Below are 18,359 nucleotides of genomic sequence, written 5' to 3'. Positions count from 1 at the left end.
GCATACACACACGCATGTAACGTGAGCGCGCGCGCGCATCGTGCACCCTTCCACTCCGTGGACACGCGCTGGATTTTAATTACACAAACAATTTTTTTTTTTTTTTGCGAAAGGGAAAAAAAAGAAACACCGCGGCCGCGCTATTATTGTTCGTTAAACGGGATTTATTTGCGGTTTTTATGCGCTCAGCGTAGAAAATAAAACGCTGCCGGAATTTTATCGATATTAAACGCGCACTGAAGAATCCGGTCACGTAAATATAGATAACTATATATATATATATAACATTAAAACGCAGAAAAAAGAGTAATGTAGAACTGAATAGTGGGACAATATCACGCAGTCAACGACGATCGAAATAATCTACGGTTCCGTGTACGAGAACTGATCCTATCGTCCATTATCTCGCGATATCTCCGATGAGAACTTCTATTGCATTCAACTTTTAATAGAGCCAAAGAACCGTGCAGTAGACGTTTCGCACGTATTTAATCCGTGACTGTTTTACCGATGCTGGCTATTGTGCTGTTAATGCTGTGTGCCATTTAACTTACTATTCTTCGATGAACTTCCGCGTACCTGTCTCGATTGACAGACGTGGACGAGCGCGTTTTCAGTATTATCACGTGCTTGTTATACTACGTCCACCGAGCGATTGAGTATTTTGTTTACAACTCATTAAAACTAAATATTTTCTTCTAATATTTGATCTAACGATCTCGCAAAGAAATACTACAATGACGAAATGTAACGCAATAAGAATTATTAAGAGATAACCATAAAACAAATTAGTATATTTTTATGAATAATCCATGAAATGCATAAACGGTAATATAATTTTAATATGTACATAAGTAAAAGGTTTTGATTCCATGAGTTACGTACATAACTCCATTGTGTTACATCGGACAGAACGAAAGCAACAAGAGATGCAAACAAGATAAAGTATAATAATAAGCAAAAAAAAAAGATAAAAACAAGATCACAGAATTCGACGATCGACTTCACGCCGGAATACAGCGATCGTTTATGTGCCGGCGTACCGATGAACGATCGGCTGACCACAAATCCGAAATGCGGTGGAAAAAAAGAATTTTGTTCCGCATGGAGCGATTCCGCGCGAAATCGCCGGGCATTCGCGATTCTGTAAAAACCGCGGCAACCGACGCTTCCGCGTCGTGAATCCGGACGAAAATTCACGCTGATGCAAGTAAACAAAATGCGCAATCGTTAAACAAAAATATTCGGCCGGCCTGCCGGGCGCACCACGTCACTGCCGGCTAAATATTTACGTAGCTGAGTGCCGGCGTCGATAATAACAAAGGAAAATAGGTGAAACGCAAACAGCATTGCATTGCATTCGTGTGACAGACCTGGCGGCGGCGGCGCGCCTTTCTACCGGTGCGACTCGTCGTCCTTTTGTATACCACGTACTTAGGCTAAAAGTATCTAATATGGTACCTTATAGTTCCCCCCCCCCCCCCGACCGACACTAACACTCCGTTATGTTTGCCGACGGATTTTTCAGAAAGCCGCATTAGCCTTTAATCAGTTAAGAAAATTTCCTCAGGAAACGGTCACCCATTTCCTTTGTTGTCACGTCATTACGATCGGGGAAAATGGAAACAATAAAATTTGTACAATTTCAAACAACCGTAAAAGCAGATTAACGTGTAATCGCTGTTAAATTTTATGAGTGACGATAAACTCTAAGGACGCCGTAATCAAGTTATGGCGTTACACGCGCGCAGTTTGCGAATTGCCAAAATGTTAACGGCAACGTTACAAATAAGTCACAAGGATCCAATCCGTCGGAGGGGGGGGGGGGTGCGTCAATGCGATCCCACTTGTCATGTCTTATCACGTCCACGGCTCGTTTACGGCTGAAAATGCAAACTCCGCGCGTAACCGATCGCGACGCCGTCCCCCACGAGACGGTTATCGCGCGCTCGATTTAAATTAATAAAGCTAATCAGGCTAATCTATTGACCAGACGAGCGCGCCGCCGCGCCGCTCCGCGCGGCCGGCCATTGTTGATGGTCCGCTTCGAAATATGCAAATGAGGGCGGGGGATGAAAGCGGGCGAGCGCGGCGCATCGTCGCGCGCGTCATCGCTCAGGTGCCCGTTCGTTTCCGTGTGTGTGTGTGTGTGGGCACGCACGTGATAATGAAAATACCGGGCTGCTGATATAGCGGGAGGCAGGTCCCGTCTGGACGATCATTACAGTCATCAGTGAGATGACCGGCTCGATAGTCGATCAATTAAATGACCCTGCCAGGGTTCTCTCTCTTTCTCCCCCTGTCCTTGCTCTTTCTCTCCGTTTCTGAAGCCCAAAATCGAATGCGCGCGATGCAGCGCAAATGAGGCGCCTCCAGCGCTTTTGGAAAGAGTACGCACCCTGAGCGGCGGCCGATTAAAATTATTTCATAAAATTACCGCGCTACCCCCCGCGCGCGGGGGGGTGATGATGAAACGGGAATCGAGTTAGGTAATAGTTAATGAGCGTGTATTTCCGTGTGGCGAACGTCGACCGATCGTACGCGTACATATACTTTGCCGCACGACGAAATTGTTCGCAGATCTCGTTACGTGGCCAGCGTAACGCAGCAATAAGTTTGTTACTTCGCGTTCGGTCGGCCCGCATGATGTACGCAAAGAGGCGACCGGCTGGTTTGCGTTACATCGACGGTAAATGGAGTTTCATGGATAATTACAATGGCGGTAGGGTCGGGATGAAGTTCGGGTTAGCCGGAATCTCGTTGCGGGATCGCGAATACGCTTGATAATTGCCGCGGAATTTTTTCAATTTTTCCGTGATGCACGATTATGGGGGAGGGAGGGGGGGGGGGATCTACGTTAAATTTGCCACGATGCCAACAGTTAATTGCTCTATTACACATCGCTCGCGAGATAACGGGGCACCCATATCGGCCCCCGATGATCGTTCGATCGTTCGTGCTTAAGAATAGGAGTCGGATCATGATTATATCAGTTCGAATAAGTAAGCGGCTCGCAAAATAGTCTCTCCTTCCGCGAATAGTTTCTCCTACGGCGACAAAGGAGTACAGATTTTTTGCGTAAATTATTACACTCTCGGACGATAATCCCGGGCCATTTCGCTACCTATAAAAACGAACAATAAACGGTCGACTGGAAGTATTGCTCCTTTCTATGCAACTTCTTCGCGTTACCTTGAGGCACAGGCCTGCGGAAGCCCTACTCTCGGCCACTCTTAATGCGTTTGTAACGGGCCACGTGGCCTGTTCGTCGTAAACATTACGCCAATGAGCGAACGGTACTGTCCATGTTGCTTCTGCGAATTCGGCAAACAGTGCTCGAAATGATGCCACAAGTTTGTAAAATTGTCCAACGACCACAGGAAAACGCGACACAGCCGTGTCCGAAAAAAGACCATAGAATTTTTTTGGAATTGTCTTTTGAACGATTTCGAGGAAGCTGACCAATATCCTTCTTTCTTCATCTTTTAGCAGTTCTCGCTGTATATATTATTATACAATATGCATATCGGTTCATATTTGACGTTTATTTCCTTTAATTTTGATACACTGAGAAAAAGTTGTTGATTTGACTAAATTTTTTAACTTGATTAAATTTCTTTAATTCAACTATTTGTGTATTTTAGTCAAATGTATAAATACTTAAATTAAAGTTCAAGTAATTTATGTATTTAAGTTAATTACATAAATACTTAAACTAAAGAAATTTAATCTAGTTGAAAAATTTAGTCAAATTAACATTTTTTTCTCAGTGTATAAATTGCGTTAAATTTATTTTTAAAATTATATTTACGTAATTTTTAAAATTGCATTGAAATAGTTACAAACGTTTGAATTAAACGAATAACAATCTAAATAAAAAATATTTTGTTTCTCTTTCTGTAATGCCCGATTTGGCAATGATGGCGTACACAAAAGATGACGAATGATAATAATTTTTTGACGGATAACTTATTGCGAAAATTTCTTTGTAAAACGCGCGATCGTACAATTAGCTAATATTCTTAAACCACTTCGCCGAACGGCAGCAGGGAGTCTTAAGTTACCCAACTTCGTTTAGCGTAGTGGCTATGTGGATTTAAGTACTCTTATATATCGACGGTGGCTGTAAAACGAGCAGGCAATGAGCCAGGAGGCGTTGCTCTACACGAAAGCGCGTGTAAACCGTGCGGAGAAAGAGAGGATCGCTTGTGTACCTTATGGGGTTACAGCGAAGTTACAGCCATTTACGCGCGCTGTTGCCCAAGCTGTTTGCCTTTGTACAGCCAGATGTGAGTTACACTCGCGATTTCAAACGGGAACGGTAAGTAGCCCTCCGACGGAAATTCGTAGTTGAAGAAGCGACGACCCCGTGGCGCGAGATTTTACTTAATTTTATTCAGTCAAGTGTTAAAATTAACATTGATAATGAAGGGGGGGGGGCGGTGACAAAAAGCATTATTTCAAAATTTATACATGAAGAAAGTCACTTCTTCTCTTTGATTCAAAGCACATTTGAAAATAAGAGCTCAATTAAATAATAAATGAAGGATCGCTTCGAGTTTCCCCCGTCACTTCGAGAAGAATCAGCGAGGGGAAAGTGATTCCGTAAAAATATATTTGTTCCTCGAACCATCCCCGATGTCGCGGTTATCGTCATGGCGATCATGATCCATTTCCTCCAGCCGAACAGCGTTTATCGCGATCGTTGAGCGCCTCCGCCGACCGAAGCCGACCAGACGCGGGCGCAGGATGTAAGCGCAATTACCGGCAAAGATAGAACTTATCCGGGCTGTGGGGCAGCGGGCAAATCGCGCGGAGGGAACGAGCGAGGATGTCATTTCCTCGGAAATCGGGCCTCGTCTTCGACGGGTTCGTCTGCTCCAGATCGGCTGAACGCTGCGGTTCTCGAGGCGCGGGAGTAGGCTGCCGGTTTATTGGTCTAATTTAAATAACGGGTAACACAAGGGGTGTTCGTGCTATCTCGTCGCGGCCGTTCTCGCCCCCCCTTCACGAGACACCCGCCGTTCCAGATCTTGTCAGGCCCTCCTTTTCGTCCCCGCGTGTCTGATGATTGAAGGATTTACGGATTTTTATTGCGCGACGCATTTATCTCGGGCGGGCGTTCATGCAAATTAAGATCACGGTGCCAGGAGACAGCGTTTCGTATGCATGATATGAGATGTGTTACCTCCGCTGCCGAAGAGAGAGAAGGACGGAGATGGGAGCTTTTGTCTTAAATCTCGCAGCGTCGATGCACAATGCTCCCCTTTGTTACCACCTCGACGGTGCCCGCCCCTCCCCTACCCGGTCTCCCTTTATCTTTCTTCCTCGGCGTACTTTCCTTCATACCGATTTACACGCAGATGCGAAGATCTCTATAGCATGCTCCAGAAAATCTCGCGGCACGCATTTGTTCGCCCGTAGAAAATAGTACATTTGTTCGCAATTGCGTAAAGCGTAATTTTTCTTGTCGTTCAAAATACATAGCTTTTGCTTGGACGACTTCTCTTTAGTTTCGACGTAAACGCCCAGTCTTCGTGAAGTTGGCATATTTTTACTTTTACATTAAAATGGCAGATGAAGGAAAAAATTAACGCGCATATTCTTATAAGAATATAACAGTAGATATTGTTCCAATTGTAACTGTGAAAACAACAAACGGCTTACTTTACAAGTGATGCTAATAATTTCGAGCAATTTCAAGCTCGAGTGACTTCTCCGGCAAACCAATTTATATAAAGGATCACTTTTTCTCTCTGCCAATAGCAAGCACCACGGCGATCGTAGTACCAAGGAATAGCATTCGATTGTGCGAATAGCCTACTTTCTACTTTTACATTTCGCCAGTTTATTACAAAGGGAGGGGCACGAATCATCAAGCGCAGTTACCTCCCAAGATAGAACAACGCTCTATTGTATCCCGCTGTATTCCCCCATATATTTAAATTGCGAATTTTTCGCGTATAAGTTAAACGCACAAATACACAAGTGTTAAGCACAATGTAATTACCTTTCCTATGATTTCATGGTGTTAATAAATGAACACCGCAAACGAGGTGGCCTTAGAAACGAGAATGTTAATTTTAGCACAATGTAGGGAACAACTTAGACTCACTTAAATTTGCTTCCATATGCAGTTAATGACAGATCTTGCCGATATAATGGTAATTACTAGATAGAGGCTTCAAAGCTAATGCAATAATTTACTGCCCCTTTTAACCGTGTAATAATACCGCGCCTGCATTTATTAGACGAACTCATTACTCATTTAATGCGAAAAAATGCATCATATGTTTCGATCACAGCAAGCATCGTTAAGTTGCTTTTTTTTTAATTACACTGTAGACCAATCCGCGATAGTACGTGAACCCTGCAAGCGTAAAGTATTTTAGAGACTGATAAAAGATCTAAACGTTTATATGATGAAAGGGAATTATTTTCTCGAAAAGTGAAAATAATTTTTATATCTTCGACCTAGTTTTTTTTTACGTGATCCTACTCTCGCAAAAACAAGCTGTTCGAACAATCGCGTACCATCAGAGTGATGGCAGCTGTTTAAGGTAGGCTAGCCGCAAATGCAGTAAAATGCTGGAATTGTACTATTTACGACAACCTACACTTTTTGTATTTTCACATCTATATCAACGATACCCACCTTCTATTTTCAAGAAAGAAAAAAGAAATGAGCTGCCCCCGTCCCCGCAATTTTCCCTGTAATTATTGACTATGTATCGAGTATTAGCTATGTGGAATTTAAAAAATTGCAGGTTGAAGGATATTCTATGCTGCCCCTCGCCGGTCATCTAATAGTGGACTTTAGCGTAATTTCGTCATCAGGCGTGCTTATCGTGACGACTTCGTCATGTGCTCCGTCCAAGCGGAGCAGACTGCGCGGATGCAATTCGCAAAGTGCACGCCATATGACGTATGACACAGTCACCCCGCGGACGATCAGTAGGGAGTAAAAGTATAATGTCGGCGCGTACGAAGGAATTTTCTAGTGGCACGTGGTCGACGCACGAATTGACGTGCATATGGGCCGGGAGAAAGGATTGTTCGACGGCGCGCACACGGGAAAATTAAATGCAACTGTCGGGAGGAAGGGAGAGGGAGGGTCGCTAATTCCGAGCTGCATCGGGTTGGTGGCGGCGGCGGCGGCGGTGGTTTTTCGAAGGGTGGGTAAACGCATCATACGGCTCCAAATATAAATACTAGCGTGAAAGAGGAAGGGGTGTCGCGCGGATTGGGGATCGCTACGAATGTGTCATGCGGACGGATCGAGCGTGCTCGAAAGCTCCAATTCGACTGCGGGGGATTGCCAACGCGTATGGCAGATAGTGACTGATCGCTCTTCACGCTCGGATAATCCCCGAGTATTTGCGGCAGGAAGTCGAGAGTGTAGGTGTAAGGTTTAATTAATACGTATCGACCCGTTGATGCTTTCGACCTTCTCCGATTAAGCAGTGATTTCATTCTCTCTGTCGCTCTTCCTCGCTCTCTTTCGTTCCCTTATCGTATCCCTTTTGACATGTTTGTAATTACGAAAGCAGAATTAAAATTTCAACATAAAATCATCGCGGGAGCACAATATACGATGAGCAATATAATAATATTGTAGTCAAGCTTTACTTATACTTAATGTTTACATTGTAGTAGGTGTTGGACATGATTAAGATAACTAAGATAATCGAAAGGATAATATTAAATTTATTTTTAGTTTTCTCGGACGCGCGCGACGTTACAATTGTATTCTCACGCATAATTTTACATACGAAGATTGAATAATAAAGATGAATGATCGCTGATCCACGGCGATAAGCAATTGTGACGGCGTAATCTCGGCTTCGTACGCATAAATGTATCGGAGCTAATGCATACGTATCCGCAGAGGTAGCAATTAACGTGGCGTGCTCTTGCGAAAGCGCGATATCGACGTGTGGATGCCGGAGCGTTTGCAAAACGTAGAACTCGCGGGAGCATAGTCCAGAGGTACTACAAGTAAAACAAATGCCACAAGATAACGCCTCCGGTGCATTGAATCGGCGGTTTCGATTCCGACAATAGAGGTCATGCTACGTGGGTACTAGCACGTGCTGGTAACTTCGGTTCGGCGTTACGTATAGCTACTACCAAGCCGCTAATTAACATCACAATGGCACATTATGCTCTATTCTTCATCGACTCCGCGAAGCTGCCACTTGGACGATGATTACCATTAGCGCGCGTGTGTCCACGATCCCAATCGATAATGGATTATGCAACAAGTATTATTTCATCGTGCTCTTAACATTTTAATGAGTTCGTCTTATCTGAGCTTTACCTTTCTTTTTTTCTACGAGATTGAGCAATACATAAGCATAAAAGAGATATTCTTTTAGAAATGACCAATAATAACTGTGCTCTAATAAAACGCGTTGTAATTAACGGCATAACGAGCGCTCTTAACTTCGCGCGACTTGCAATTGCTTTTGTCCATTTAGTAATCTCCATGTCGTGAACCCTTTCATTCCGCAAACTTTGCGCCGCAGACAAATCAGTAAGTCGTCTCGTTAATTTATATTCATTACATACAAATTGAATATTATATTATTTTGCGGTAGGGCGCGAACTCCCCTAAGGGCTCCGGCACGGCTGACACCCCACAGGCTGCACAGGCAATCCCGCTTGTGACACAATGATTCTAGCACAATCGGCAGTAGAGAGTTTTGCGGCTACATTGATGAATCGCTTTGTCTGTATTTCGTAGCCGCAGAGACAAGTTACTGAACCGCCATGATCGAAATGGCATCTGTAAAATATGCGCATTCTCCGTCGACCCTGTCGAGCGATACGGTAAAAAAAAAAAGGAGACTTGATTTATTACGAGTTTGATACTCATCTTCGGTTATTTCCACAAACAGTACGATGACGCGGGAATTTATCTGACGCACTGCAACCATCTTACCGCTGAGCGCCCGTACAGATGCAACAGTAAATCGCGAGGAAATATCGTTCCCCCGAGAGACGAAACGGATACTTATCGTCCACCGGGAAAATAGAGAGAAAGGAATAGAAAAAAAAAAAATGAACAGAACAGTCATTATTTCTTTTACTACGGCGGTCTCTATCGCTCTGATAATATATCGTAAAAAAGCGCCACAGACGTTCCGCGGCGGGAGATCACCCCTATTCTTTATTCTCTCCCATATTAAGGATATAATTTCGCGATATAAGTCCGCATTTTCCAATTACAGACCTCGCGCGGTAGGGTCGTCACGGGATGATGATAGGGTCTGATGACACGGTCACAGTAGATAAAATTGATTGGGCGTAGATAAATTAGAACCGGCCGTCGCGAAAACGACGTTTTGTCTCGCGTGCAATTTCGTACCGAGCGTTTGCGCGGATTACAGACCGCGCTCGAGACCTTGCGATACGCCAAACGACGACGGAACTTTACGGTTTAGAGGTGATAAATTATTTAGACCGACACTTGTCCCGCTTTTATTTCGTGTGTCACGAATGTCCCCGTGTTGTACAATTCTGAAGACAGCGACGAAAAGTAGCAGATGTCTGACTGGTAAGGGGACACTTCAGCCGGAGACAATGACCGAAGTCAAACCGGAACGCCCGCTTGTTTATTCCTCTCCACGGACTTGTATTTATTTTTTTACTCGGTTTTTCCTAGAGTACACCTCACGTAGTCAAACCATGTGTAATACGAGAGAATCTTTAAGTATAATTTAAAAATCGTTTATCAATTAAAATTACGAACACTTTGTTCAGAGTGATGCATAGGTTTTATCGTATTAATTTACGCAGCGCGGCGTATAATTGAAAATGTTCTCTAAGCCCTCGCATGCACACGTCGTCCGAGTAGTCCGTATCAGACATTGACAGCCGTCTATTCGAAGCCCGTTAAAGAGGTGCGAGAGGCAGCGCGGGCGAAACGGGCAGTAAACACGAACGAACAGAGTAATGGCAGCAGGCAAGCGGAAAAGAGGAGTCGCGCAAAGAAGTTCAATGCTATCAGCCACTGCACTGAACGTCGTGATTCTTTTGATTATATGTTGTAATAGAGACTGCGAAGCAGTGTCCGAGGGACGCCCTTGCCCGTCCACGATGCGACGAGGCACCGACCGTTCCCCCTTGCACGCGGCGAAAATTACGGCAATATACGCCGGTCAAACCTCGGTAAAAGGGCCCTCTCTCCCTTTTGTGGACGGTGGCGTGGCCCGCGCTCAGGTAAAGACGTTCTTTACGCGTGAGCATAGGTCTCGTCGCAAGTTTATTCGCTTCCTGGATAATTTGATGCTCCCTTTTACATCGTGCGTCGTACGTACGACTCGTCGTTGTCGGTGGGCGTGCGTCACCCCGCGAGAGGAGCCACGCGAAGGATCCCGTCGTGGTTGCACGTTGCACATGCATGCGCTGCACCGTGTTATGAAACGCGAACGTCAGTGGCCCCCGCGAGCTACCTTGCTAATGAGGGGTTCTCTCCTCTTTCCTCTTCTTTTTTTTCCCTTCTTCTCTCTTTTTTCCTCCCTGCCCGTTCTTTTTCTTTGTGCAGAGCGACGAGTTTTGTAAAACTTGGACGAATACGCGGCTACCGCTCGCGACGAAAAGACGCGGCGCGGCGTAGCAGATGATCACATAACAGATTGTAAGTCTGAAGAAATGAGAATTAATTTAGATTTAATGTGGAAGTTATTAGAATTATTATTCTAAATGAAAGTGCTGTTATTCCCCAGTGTAATTGAACTTTCTTGGAGATAGAGTTTACTGTTTTGTCTTAAAAAAAAAAATTGTTTCAGAAATTCTCTTGAAATGTTTTAAAAATTATTTCATTAAATTTTTTCTCTTTTGTAAAATTATTTCTAGATTATACAAGAATTTTACAGATGACTGTATTTTTGCTAGATTTTTATCGCTATAGTCTCATGATGTACATCTGTTTTCATCTCGTACAATGTCGTCGGTGAAATGCAGAAGACGGTATTATATTATTTCTCCTGGGAATGAAATGTTAAATATACCTATCTCTTGAATTTCGCTTCTTTTTTATTCGAGAGAACAGAAAGAATACTGATACTTCAAAGAATCTTCGCTACCTTTGAGGTGAAGCAATACTTTTGTTCTGGCTTAGGTATAACCGAGGAAGGGTCGATGAAAGGATTGAAAAAGGGTCCAACAAAGGTAGTGGGCGTGCACGAATCATATCCGCGTCTTCCCTTACGAAAAGACATAATCAACATTCGCAAAACATATGATCAAAATTTATACAATGTGTTTTCATATTATGGTCAATGTCCTCGCGAGAAATCGTACGTTTTTGTCGATAATTTCGATGAGAAATTCAAGCAAGAACGACGACCAAAAATACGAAAGATAAGCCCTTATTTAGTTCTGATCTCACAAGCTTAATATCTTTAATCAATGTTTGTTCAGCCACCTTATAAATCCTCGTGGCTCAAGTGCGAAAAGAAATGTTATTACACCCGATAAAGGAATAAGCTTCCTCTTCTTTTCTTTCGTTTTTTTTTTCCAAAGTCGCGACGATGGTTTACCCAGGTGTCTGCTTGGTCTCGAGTGAGCTCTAATTAAAGGAAAGCTGCAGCGATTGTAGAAATAATTAAATTCTTACGAGACGGTAGTTCCGGAGTGGAAATACGTACCGTTCTCTCTAATAGACGCCACGATGACGTGTCCAACTATACTTCTCCTCCTCATAATTACCCATATTACTAGACTGATAATACCTGTATTCGTCACCAAGTGGCGAGTAACATTAGTCCGCTCATAACATTCATTATGTCGCGACTACCATAACAGCTGTTGAACCTCGCAGTGCATCCTGGATTTCATACGCTATCATTGTATGCAAGCATTGCCACTACCAAGCATGAAAAGATACGTATATAAGCGATTTTAGATCCGAATGGCTATCGCGTTACGATCATGGTAACAATATCATCCTCGATCTATCTAGTAGATATGGAACCGTGGTGGCTTCCAGAAAACCCTGAAGGCGCCGCCGACTCGAGTTCGCCAGGCGCAAAGGCAAATGACCCCTACGAGATCTTCAGATTCGTAATCCAAGATGAGCAAATGATCCTAATTATAATCGCATTAGGATTGCTGGCGCCAGCTTTGAAGGATGCTAAAGGTAATTCGATTTTCAACCTAAGCATATTATTCGGGTAAGATGGATAACGTTGTCTATTTGTGCGTTTACACTCTTATGTTTATAAACAAAATATTTATTTTGACAGAACCAAAGATTTACATTTACAAATATTTATTTTATAATGTCAAAGTTGACTGGTTAATATAATTTGTGGTGTCACATAACACTTTTCAATTCCCTCCATTATTACCTCGTTATCGTGATAATATCACAATAGTCGTCTCACATCTCGACAGCGGCCTGACGGTGATTTTATTTCAGCCGCGCAACGAAACTTAATCCAACGAGGCCCTCGATCGGGATCGAAGAACCCCGTCGCAGGATCCTCGTGGTCCGCCAGCCGTGCAAGAGGTGCTCCGCTTACAGGAGCAATCGAAGCGTGTCCCTCCCCATTCGTCGACGATGTTTCGCGTGCGCTTTGACCGTGACCACGAAGCGTGGCAGTCGTGCGTGTGTCACTCGATGACTCCTTGCCAGGATCGTTCTCCTACCCCGCCCAGAACGTGCACGCGTTGCACTCGGGGGCCCTACCTCTCCTCCCGTCATCCCTCAACTATGCGCGGCGTTTCCCTCCTGCGGACTTTGAGGTTCAGGGCTTACCGCGAGCGCAGACCACCAAGTTCCCCCTCTGTTACCTCCCTCCCCCCCCTTCGAGCATCACAACGTGTCTAAACGTGTTTGCATCAGTGCAACGGCGTCAGCACGAGGTATACTGCTATAAAAAGAATTATGTATAAAGGGAAGAGTAAATGAGAAAAATCAGAATGAATCATAATATGACGATTAAATTTTTTTTGCGAATTTTGCAACGTTAGCAATTAAACATTTTTATTTTTGTTTAATAATTCCAGAGATTAATTAATTAAGGTAGTGTTTCAAAATTATATTTACTTGGCTAGAACTAGACGTTTTTCATCGACTATCCACTATTGGCCTGCCCCGTAAGTGTCAGTAGCGTTCGTAGAATTAATCGAGTATTACCTACTCTCCCGGAGAGACGCAGCGTGAGCACGTAACCGAAGTGGACAAATAAACGTAGTCGCGCATAAAATGATAATTCCTAATCATCCTCGATAACAGCCCTGAAGTAAGAATTCAAGCGCGGGATTATTAATTCGAGAAGTCGCGAGGGTCAAATTAAATTTGAAGCGGCGGGATGGTCTTGGCGTCCACCGTTTAATGCCCCATCCAATCTCATCTACAAAGTCGCGACGATTAACCCCACGCACCGACCGCGCACGGGCAGGCAAGCAACGGCAATAGCTACCGCCGGCTTCGCTTCTTCAGGGGTGGATGACTCCGGGGTCGATTCTTTCTCTTTCTCTCTTTCTCCGCCCCCCTCCTTCTTACTTTTTCTCTTTCTTCTCTTTTTCTCTCATTCTCTTTCTCTCCGCGCATCTTAACGTGCAACTACTGTTCACCACATGGCCTCTGTCCCTTCTTCCTCTTCGCTTCGTCTGCTCCTGATCATCATCTCTTTCCTCCTCCCTTTCTTTCTGCGCTCCGACATCCGACCCGCTCATTCGCTCGCTCGCGATGCCGCAATTATTGCAGTATTCTGGGCTGACGTGACACACTCGGCCCATGTGCGCGGGGTCAGGCTTCAGGGTTAGCTGAAATTACGGCCGGCAGGCGCCTCGCCGAGGAACGAGTTACATGCACGCGTGCCGGAGGTTTCCGCGCGCTTTCTTACCTGCACGAGTGCAGGCGCAAGGACGCGCATTATCTTCGTAAGATGCGCGGTACCCGATTATCTTACGACTCTTCTTCAAGGCTTTGTCTAATTACTTTGACTCGGATTTGCAAAAGCAAACGGCAAAATTACTTAATTACTTTATTAATGTAATATAAGAAGATACGGAAAAGTACAATACAATGCTTAAGAATATAACGTTATATCTTGACTAATGTGCATTTGTTCCTACTGTCGTTTTTTTTTTTTTTACTTTAATATGCAGCTGTGTGATGTTAACGTTGACAGCGTTAGTAGATATTCAAAGTTTTTGCCTGATAATTTTTTGCCTTTGATGAATGATTCATGAGAATATATCACGAGAATACTGTCGCCTCATAATAAGAGCGGCTATATATTCTTATACAGTTATAATTATACTCGACAAAAAGCTTAAGAAGATAAGAGAACGTCGTAGCATTTCTCCATAAAACTCACTTGGGGTTATAAAGAAAATAATCGACCACGAAGAATTAATCGAACACTTGAAAGCGCAAAATTTCGGTTGCACTCTAAAACTCAGGAGCGACGGTGGGGTCGCGAGGAGATTAGCTTAATGCACCTCTCTCTCTCTCTATCCTCGCAGGGTCAATCGAAAAGAAACAAGTAACCTTCAAAGTGGATATAAAAACATTACAATGGTAAGAAGGAGCAAGCAAGCAACGGTCAAGAAACATTCGCGAGTCCGAAGAGCGAGTCTTGTGCCCAGTGCAGTTGGAAGAAAAGGCGGAAAGACAGAGAGACAGAGAAAGAGAGAGGGACAGAGAGGGAGAAAAGAAATAAAGAAAAAGAAGTAACAGTAGCGGGAGGAGATCGGGAGAAAGGGCGGAATAAAAAGGAGCGAGACGATGATGGAGATTTAAAACAAGAGGATAAGAGGGAACGAGAGGCAAGAGAGGACCGTGACTCGCCCGTGACATCGCGATTACGCTCGCACACCTGTGCTCGAGTCAACTTCGACTCAAGCCAGCCACTTACTTTACCAGTCGTCACATGCTGCAAGAAGCCAGAGCCACGCGCGTCCACTCTAGGAGATGCCCGGACGCAATTCTCTTCTACCGTATCGACAATTTCTTCCGTGACGTTCCCCAGACACTTAGTTTCCCTCGCTCGCCTCGATTGACACGACGTGGACGTTTAATACGCGTCGCTCCGTGATGAACTTTCTCCCTATGCGGCCAAGGTTAAGTGGGCTTTTTTTAGCGGCACTCGGCGACCGCTAAGAAATCGCGCGTCTTCATTCGTCTTCTGCTGCTTAAGGCAATAATGAGTATAAACGGCCGAGGCGCGACGTACGTCGTTGATTACAGTTATCAATATTTCGTAATATCCTCGTATTGAAATGCCCAGACTTTCAGAAAGCCATTCCTTCATAATATTAATTGATATTAATTCAAAGCAATTAAGCTTGACACAGACATATTTTAAAAACTCATGCAATAATTAATCTAAAATTAAATTGATCGAAATTTCTTCCTATTGTCGTTATTTGAAATGTATGTCGTATTACATTTCAGAACATATGGAAAAATAGGTGTAAAAAATATTCAATAATTTTTGCGGCATAAATAAATTTATAACACATTATACATAAATTTTTATTCATGTATACATCAGAATACACAGCATTACCATTCGAGATACAATTCATCATACTTTCGCAATGTCATACAGCTTGTTGTAATGTAATCATGTAATGTGATACGTGAAACCGACTTTTCAAGTCTAACTTGCATCAATATTTCATTTGCAAACGCAAATTCTAAGATCACGGTCTGGAAACTTTAAATTGCTGCGAACGACAATTTTCCACGTTGACATGAGAGCTGAATTTATTTTAGCTTCACGATATCGACCCGCTTTTCGTTTAGTCGAACACTCATTACTTCGCTTACGTATTCCGCTCGCATTGCCACGATATGACGACCTCGCAATCATTACATACAAACAGCCACGCGTCCACCCTCGCGCTCACCAGACGCGGAATAGATTTGCATTAGAACCTTTTTACGCATATAAATTAAGTTCAACTCCCGTTTCTCGCCGAGATCGGATCTGAGATCTTATTGCTTCTTGTTAGGCGAGCTACGCTGGGCGACCATGTGATGTGCATAATCAGGGAAACGTTCACTCTCTCGCTCGCGTGGACCGATACATGCAATCTCATTCGATCATTTCGTCGGGAAACGTTTTACGCCGGGTTCCTTACATCGACGATCCTTACGGGTTCCGTGACTTCTACATTACGCGCAACTACGGCTTTCGCGTACGCCGTGATTTTGTAGAAAACGTATACTTTAACGTATAGTAGCGTAATACAGTTCGATACTTCCATATATTTTAGTAGATTGAAGATACCTGTCGCAAGAAAGTATAAACATTTGCAAAAAATTTCCATAATCCTCGAGTTTTCTTGCACTTTATGTTTTACCTTGATTACCTGACATTCTCGTAGATCCCTTGTGATTCGGACGCCGCTAAAGGCCGCGATGGAATTACAAAGTGATAACCGTGGTGCATTTGCAGCTCATCAATTATCATAATCATCTGTAAGGCTTCTGCCCCCGGTGAATGTAATCGCCGTCTCTAAAACTAATTACAATTTATGTTATCGTTAAAGTTAACGATTGTTGCGATCAATTAATATATATGTTCGTCTTGCGGCACCGATCTTTTTCACGTCCAAGATAATCTCCGATGCCGTGAGTTTGTGCCGCGTAATAACGATTTACAACGATCCCGCGATCGCGATCTTTCGAGACTCGGGATCGCTTCTGTGACTCGCAGAAACGTCTTATTATACGTTGTCAGGATTTTTTTTACGCGAAATGCTACGGAAACTGGTGCTTTAACTTCGTCGCTTAACGAACGGAACCTGTTTGCGGATTAATTTTTTTAATTTCGCGCGGCAACGCGACGCGTTGAGTAAAGAAAGAAGAGAGGGAGAAAAAAAGAGAACCGAAGGGGAAAACTCCTCGAGACGAAGTTGGCGCATGCCGCAAGTGTGCGGACAACGTGTTTGCTATTATGTTACAACGCGGTGGCATTCTTTTTGCTCATTGGTTTAGCATTACCGCACGTTAGGCGACATATTGTCATGCGCCACGGAAGCTCCAGATCCTCCGTGTCATAAGGAGAGCACATTCTTTGCGTAGCTCGTCCACTTGTACACATGAACCTGGAAAAGTGAAGAGGGCGAGCGCGACAAATTAATCTGGCTCCCTACTATGCACGTAGCGCGTATGTGTGTGCGTACGTGTCCCTCCTTTCTGCTTCATCGGCACGTTAATTAAGGGCGGCCCTAAAGCGGAATTAAAAAATAACGCGTCGACGTACTCCGCGCGATGGTGCGTGACAAAGCGGCCACTTTATGGCTGCGACGATAATTGAGAAATTTCTCTCATCACGCCTGAAATGGTAAACGAGGAAATGTGGATGAAAGCTGAAAGCTGCTAATGTTTCAAAAAAAAAAACAAAAAAAAACAAAAAAAAGCAAAACCTTTTGTGCCAAGGCTCGAGATGAAGGATACGAGATTAAAATCGTTACGCTGTCGTTGTAAGATCAACGGTCCACGATAAAGCGGCGATCGATACTGATAAAACATGTACGATATTGTAATTTATTATAATAGCATGCACTGTAACATTACGTTGCACCGTTTGTTATGAAGTCTCGCGTCCAACGAACTATTCATGCTCACGTGACGCGGCGAAAATAATAATCGTACAGGTCCGCGGATGGTTTCATCATCGAATGCACGTGTTTTAGCCGAGGCTGTCTAGCATAGAGCCGTGGTGGTTAGACCAATTTCATCAAAAATTGACCAAATGTTACGTCAGTCTCTCCCTTTCAAGTTGCACCGCGACTGACACGCCGCTTTATTTCGCCGTGTTGCCGTATTATTTCAAGCGAAGTTAATGCCTGCATCCGTACAATAACTGGTTCGCCGCGGTTACGTAATGGCAATGAGATAAGAAATCCCGTAGGGCAGTAAAACTCATGCTCTCCCGATCGCTTTTAGTTTTCCGCGCTGGTGTCGAGCGCGGGGCCCGCGCTCGTTACCTCGCAAGCACGCTCGATTTCTTGCTCGCGAGGCTTTACATGTATTACGCGAAGGCGTAGTCTACGACGGTGGCTATCAGATCATACGCTAACTGTGCCGGCTCGTATAAATGGGTAATACATAGTGGCGCGTAAGAGATCCTAAAGTGACTCGAAGGGGAGCGTAACGAACGGCAAGGCAAACTTACGGTTTAGTAAGCGAGGTTTCAGGAAAGCGGGCGTTGCCACGAAAAATCAATCCCACTACTTATAGATAGGGGAAATAAACCGCATGCAAATTATGTTTTCCGTAACTTTAGAAAATTGAACCACTGCCAGTCGCGGCAGTGATTTTGCTATTTAATACTCGCAACTTGTAAAATCGTTAAGTATAAACTGTACTATCGCCTTCCAAAGTG

At 44.0% G+C, this 18,359-nt stretch overlaps 1 protein-coding gene across 6 annotated transcripts in view; it reads right to left on the bottom strand.

The window, feature by feature from the left end:
* Positions 1–12,293: 12,293 nt before the first annotated feature.
* Positions 12,294–18,359, bottom strand: part of LOC114255312 — a 285,016-nt gene continuing 278,950 nt past the window's right edge. For 5 of the 6 annotated variants that reach the window (XR_004964951.1, XR_004964948.1, XR_004964949.1 and 2 more), the window contains exon 5: positions 12,295–16,490. The gene's annotated coding sequence lies outside the window, so the exon portion shown is untranslated. Of the gene's footprint in view, positions 16,491–18,359 lie in introns of all 6 variants that reach the window. The other variant, XR_004964950.1, reaches the window with a different exon arrangement.

The sequence above is a fragment of the Monomorium pharaonis genome, chromosome 10, assembly GCF_013373865.1.
Source record: "Monomorium pharaonis isolate MP-MQ-018 chromosome 10, ASM1337386v2, whole genome shotgun sequence".
Taxonomy (NCBI): Eukaryota; Metazoa; Arthropoda; class Insecta; order Hymenoptera; family Formicidae; genus Monomorium; species Monomorium pharaonis.
Note: the sequence above shows the minus strand (reverse complement) of the source record. Positions and strands in the feature narration are given on the sequence as shown.